The sequence below is a fragment of the Triticum urartu genome, chromosome 3 (genome assembly GCF_003073215.2).
Source record: "Triticum urartu cultivar G1812 chromosome 3, Tu2.1, whole genome shotgun sequence".
Lineage (NCBI taxonomy): Eukaryota > Viridiplantae > Streptophyta > Magnoliopsida > Poales > Poaceae > Triticum > Triticum urartu.
In genome coordinates this window covers 723,274,250-723,281,055 of record NC_053024.1, presented here as the reverse complement: position 1 = coordinate 723,281,055, position 6,806 = coordinate 723,274,250, and positions in this window count along the sequence as shown.

Sequence of the window (6,806 nt, the reverse complement as noted above, 5' to 3'; positions counted from 1 at the left end):
CTTAAAGTATTTGGCCTGAACCACATCTTGCCACAGGCCGTGTTGCGTCTCCAGCTTCCACCACCATTTGGTGAGGAGGCTGACATTTTGCTTGTGTAGATCTTTGACTCCTAATCCCCCTTTATTTTTGGATCTACAAATTCTAGACCATTTCACCAAGTGGTATCTTTTTCGACCACCAGTTTCCTGCCAAAAGAACTTTTTTCTGTGCTTGTCCAACTTATCAATGATCTTTTTAGGGAGCATGAACATAGACATATAGTAATATATGATGCTTGTAAGGGAAGAATTAAGGAGTGTCAATCTTCCCCGGAGGATGCCGAGTTACCAATCCACGACTCACAACATTTAAGGAATTTATCATCCACAAAGCTCCAGTCAAGAGCTCGTAGAGTGGAGAAGTTTACAGGCAATCCTAGATACCTCATAGGAAAGTGCCCAATCTGGCAATTGAATAGATCAGAGTAGAAAGTTAACAGTTCATCATCCCCTCCTACACAGAGTATTTCGCTCTTTAGGAAATTTATTTTAAGTCCAGACATGAGTTCAAATATATACAGTAAAAGCTTGAGTTAATTGCAGCTTCTCTATCATGCTCAAGACAGATGACAGTATCATCAGCGTACTGAAGGATAGCTACCCCCCACTAATCAGATCCGGGGCAAGACCTGTCAGCAGGCCTTCATCTTGGGCGTTGTGGATCATTTTGGACAGGGCTTCAACAGCCATATTGAACAGAAAGGGCGAATGTGGATCTCCCTGTCGTACCCCTTTATGACTCTGGAAATAGGGACCAGTTTCATTATTCAGCTTGATACTGACAGTCCCATTTTTTAAAATATTTTGGATCCAACCACACCAAGTAGGGCCGAAGCCTCTAATCTTGTGACACTCCAGCAGAAAGTCCCAGTTAATTTTGTCATAGGCCTTTTCGAAGTCTAGCTTCAGCACCACACCCACCCTCTTTTTGTGGTGCGTGTGATGAAGAACTTCGTGCAAACTAAGTATGCCATCCATAATATTTCTATGTTTAATAAAGGCATTCTGGTGCTTACTAATAAGTTTGTCAGCGAATATAGCCACTCTGTTGTCCAAAACTTTTGTGATAAGTTTGTATGGACAGCGGAGGAGGCAGATAGGCCTATATTGCTGAATTTTCTTGGCTCCACTCATCTTAGGGATTAGGGTAATGATACCATAACTGAGATGGGCCACATCCAAAGTGTTGTTATGGAAGGCCTCAAATAGGCGCATGATATCATTTTTCACAAAATCCCAGCAGTGTTTATAAAACTCCGCTGGAATGTTGTCCGGTCCAGGTGCACGATTACTTTCCATGCCATCAAGGGCTTTTTTCACCTCTTCTTCTGTGAATGCTCCAGTCAGGATGATATTATCTTCTGCGTCGAGTTTTTCACTCTCAGGCCACATATTAGGGGATAATCTAAAAAGGTTTCCACTAGCAGGCCCAAAGAGCTCTTTATAATAGGCTGTGGCATGAGCAAGAAGATTACCAGTTCCCTCAATCGTCACTTCTCTGTCAGTAAAGGACTGAATGGTGTTCTTACGTTTATTCCCATTAGCTACTTGATGATAGAAGGCTGTGTTGAGATCACCTTTTAATAACCATCTTTCATTAGATTGTTGCAACTAGAACAACTCTTCATTGACCAAAATATCGTTTGGCTCAGTTTGCAAGCACACTTTCTTTTCATATATCTCCGGATCGAGGGGACCCTCTTCTTCCTCCTGCTCAATCTTTTCCAGCTCAGCCTTAATGCATTTCTTTCTTTTCCTATTATGCCCAAAGGTATGGGAACCCCACCCTTTAAAATATTTCTTTCTTTTCCCGCTGTGCCTAAATCCTGTTATGTTATTTACAGTGATCGACAGCAAAATGAAGTACAAATAAGATATTTTTGTCATGTTCATTACCCCTAGAAGTTTCTGAGTTGATTAATAGTTGTAACAAAGCTGCCTCAAATATTGATTTCTCATCAAGTGTTTTTTTCGAGATTAACTCATCTAGTGTTTTCATGCAGTATGCAGGTTCAGCTTGGGATGAGCTTAAACATACTCCCTCCATTCCAAAATATAGTGCTCCCGCGCTTCCCGAGGTCGAACTTTGACCATAAATTTAACGAACAAGACCGACTGCGGCGGAAGAAAAAGTTACATAATTAAAAACTTCTTTTGAATACGAATTCACTGATATAACTTTTGCTCCCGCCGCAATCGGTCTTGGTAGTTAAATTTACGGTCAAAGTTGAAGCACGGGGATAGAGAAAGCACTACATTGTGGAATGGAGGGAGTATTAGACAAGCTATTGGTTTCCTAGTATGACTTCTCTTGTGCCCTTAGAATATGACTTCCACAAATATTTGTTCAGTAGAATAAGTATCTAGGCTGTTGCTGATAAGATGTGAGAAAATGATTGCAACATGACTCTGGAGTTTGGACTGGAACACCCCTTTAATTTTATCTCACACACACCAAAATGCGTGTAATTTTGTGTTAGAAGAATGGACACCCTTTTAGTAATTATTTTTCCTTTAAAAGTTTTCCTACCGAGAAAAAACCACAAGCTGGAATTACGACTTTGAGGATGTACTGCGGACCTCAACACTTAAGATACAGGAATTGATACGAATAATTGCAGTATTGCACATTTGCCAAATTGCATGCACATGTCTCTCACATATATCATTTTTCTAGGTGATTCATCAAAAGCCAAAGAAAACGTTGGATGAAATAAGTCATGACCTCTGTCCAGTAAGTGGAGAAATAGACTAAGTCTTCCATTATGTCCCTTTGTTTTAAAAGTTAGATTTCCTTGGAATTTTATAACAACCCTGAATATCCTGTTCAGGCACTTAATATACAACAACTATACAGGATCAGTACTATGTACTGGGATGACAAGTACGGGACACATAGCGTGTCCCCAGAGGTATGTTTCACAGTATTCATACTTGTGCTCCATCTAATCTGATAAGAATTGATCACAGATGATTTTTTAAAATTAGGTCATATCAAACATGAGAGTATTGATGACAGAAGACTCCAACAATCCTGTAAGCAATTCATTTCTACTGGATGATGACTCAAGTTTGCTACCTCTGTACTCCTATCAGTTGCATATACTATGACAACTCATCTCAAATGCCTCCTGATTAACTTGTCTGCACTTTGAAATGCAGCATACCGTTCTCCGTCGATGACATATCCAAATCAATGCAGCAGGCCTTGAGGATTTTTTTCATGTTTTGTAACAGGAAGTTATCTCTAAAAAACTGTTTTTCATGGTTGCTGATCAAATGGTATGTTATATGATTTAATATTCCCTTGGCTTCATTACTTTGGTCCAGCTTCGTTTTTGTTAGATCAATCATGTTGAGTTCGTGCATTCCATTGATCTAACACGACGAAAGTATAGAGATATGTTGACACACCAACACATTCCATAGTCATACAGGTTAATATTATTATCTCTTATTGATATACTTGACTGTTCAGAATTACCGCTAATCTTTAGCTGTTACCAAATAATCATAGAATCTGGATCTTGCCGCTTGATTTTGGCATCTATGTTGCTATCTAATTTATGGTACATGGCTTGATATGTTTTTCTCGATTCTGTTTGTAACTGATTTGTGCATATTAGTTATCTACTGCTGCCATCATATGCTTAGTAAAGTCCTTGCCAGTGAATGCTAATTGAAATACAACAACTCACCCACCGATGATGCCATTGAACCTTGTTTGTACTGAAAATGGTTATTTTCTTGCTCTAGATGTCAGTTAACTAAATCGACAATATGCAGAGTTTAAAGTCCTGTTCGTCGCAACCGGCAGTCTCCGGTCCTGGCTGAAAGTAGGAGCTTCTTTATGCATTGTTCATGTTGTATTCTTCACCTTTTTTGTGAGTTTCGCACAAAAGTTTCTCCAGTTACAGGCTTAAAATGATCGGTTTGCATGGAACAATGTTTAGAACCTAATATAACTAAATGCCCGTTGCCTGCTCAGTACTCTTTCAAAGTTGTGAGCGGAAAAATTGCGGTATAGAGAGTAGAGTTTAATTCATTGCCTGATGTAGGAAGGTAGGGTTGAAGTGCTTTTTCAGCTATGGTAATCAGTAATCATCATGGTTTTATTTTTGGCTTCTTATGCATAAGCTCTAATTTTAGTTTTCAGTGTTACCCAAACAAAGGAGTATTTATATTTGCAGCTGCACTTTGTGGATCATAACATGTAAATGTTTTTGTAGAAGATAAGTCAGTTTAGAACCTTCAGTATGCCAACTAAAAACTAAAAGTAAATCCATTGTATATATTCAAGAGTGGTTATATAGATATTTATGGCTAGCTTCATAAGTGTAATTTAGTAAGGGATTATTTATTTTCCCTTGGTACACTACCTTCTGACATATACATCCGTTTGTTGTCTCTTACAAGATGCATGGCTATGTCTGAAAATACAGTAAGCGCCTCCTGAAGTTTAAAACTGCTGTGGTGTTGCTCTGTAAAAAAATGTTCCATAGTTCGCTGGTAATCAAGCAAAATAGATGCATTGCAGTCACATATGTTCAGATTAGGCCATTTGGCCATAACAAGTTGTAACTGATACAATACCTCTACGTGGATGGATGTTAGTTACACAACTGCATACCTGCTAGCAACTGTTTCACCTTAGGATACTACTCCCTCGGTCCGAGAATACTTGTCATCAAAATGGATAAAAAGAGATATATCTAAAACTAAAATGCGTCTACAGACATTCCTTTTTATCCATTTTGATGACAAGTATTTTCGGACGGAGGGAGTACCTTTTAGTATATGTTAGCATGTGCTTTTGATTCTGAACAGAACAGATCACATGCACCTAAGCTTCTTTTCCTGGTAGCATAAAAGTAGAACAAGATACAATTTCAATCTCTTGGTTATTACATATTGCACATATAAACAGGGTGATGGGAGATGTACTGTACTAAGCGGTTGAATTGTCGTGTTATCTGGTCTATGTCGATGCCGAAGTCTGTAGTCCAGTTCGACGGTCGCACCGTCTAGGTCAGTGTACCCTTCAAGCCTTTAGAATACTATAAAAGCTTCAGACCTTTGCTTCTATAGTTTCGCTGAACTGAACTTCTGTAAAGTACATCAACGAGAGCTTACTCTTAGGTATGTAATTTAAGTTAAATTTGCTCAAAATGATTAAGGATATTGGGCCTCTAAAAGAAAAGTATGAATCTGAATTCCTAAGTAATTATAACAACTCAAATGTGATCTTCTTGTTGCTTAATTTTCTAGTTAAGATATCTTTTTGATATAGATTTCCAGGTTCCGTTCTCATATCTAACTCCCGATTTTGTGATCATCATGTCTCATGTATGATATTTTTGCTGGAAGGTCTGCTTACTTTGATGTACATCTCTTTTCTGAAAATGTCACTGACAGTTTGTTTTGCTGAACATCTTAGGTCAACTGGATTCCATCTCAATTACCGTAAATCTCTCTAAAAACGTCACTACCCTCGGTCTACGCGGCAGCCAGGTATACTCAGCTTCGTTGCTCCCACTCCTCTTCCTCCCTCCCTCCCTCCCTCCCTTTCTGATATAGGTTTCCATCTAATGGCATCTCTCTTCCCCTTTTCCATCTCTTTGTTTTGTAGATGGCAGAGCAACCTATCATACATACACACTGAAATTGATTCTATTGTAAGCTTATTCACAGTTTTTCTTATTGATCCATCAAGGAATGGCGGTAATGAATATTTTATTGGCTACATTCAAGAGATCGTAATGTTATAGCATATGCCCATATTGATGTACATGAGCGAGACCGAGGATCAAACATGGCAGTTGAAAGTTCTGAGGCAAGATAAGTGCGCACAGGCCTGCCTCAGGAGGCGCCACCAGGGTATGTCGTCCAGATATTACTAATTGGTAGGCAGTATTGTTCCCCCTGAATGTTTTGTGTGTAGTATAGTATCTCATTCTTTACAATTTCAGCGCACGTTGCCAAAGGCGTATGCGCAGTACGCCAGGAAGAAGCTCAAGGTTGCAGAAGCCATAGGATTGATTCCCAAGGCCGAGATACCAGCGTAGATGTGTTTGTTGCTGACGTGCTTATTAGCGGTTCCTTTTGCCGCCATTGCCATGTTCTTGTTGCACGTTTGGTCAGAGCATAAATTTGTTTACCTGCCTTGCTCGGAGGCTTCGGCAACTTGGATGGAGCTGACCCCATGGCAGGAGAAGAGCCAACCTGGAAAGCTTTTTCGACAAAATGGCATGAGGGAGGCTTTAATGTGCCCCAAATAAGCTGCAGGATTAGTCTAGAGGGCCATGGCCACGAGATAGATACCAAGCACCTGTGACCGCGAACTCATACCCTTCAGTGATCAGCTCAAAATTCAAATGCATGCAAATTTTGGCTGGATGAATGGTACAGTTGTTGAAGGATGGGAAGGGCCGGGTAAAACATTTCAGATAAGAGTCTAGTATGTTCAGTCCATGCTGCTGCTTGTCTGGAAAACACAAGCCGGAAAGTTCAGCAACTAGCTAAATACAGTGGAGTAGATGTGGTGCAGTGCCAGCAACCAAGTAATTGAGCCATGTACCTTTTCATTTACGTATTTGAATATTAGTTTTCTTAAACAAGTAGCTGCAAGGTTATTATAGTTTTATTAAGTGTATGTATATACAAGTCAGACTGATAGAAGAGGTCAACCACCAGTAACCTAGCTACTTGGTCTGCCATGCTTTGCTCACGTGGGCTCCACTGTCTTGTTCAATTATCGTTTGAAATGA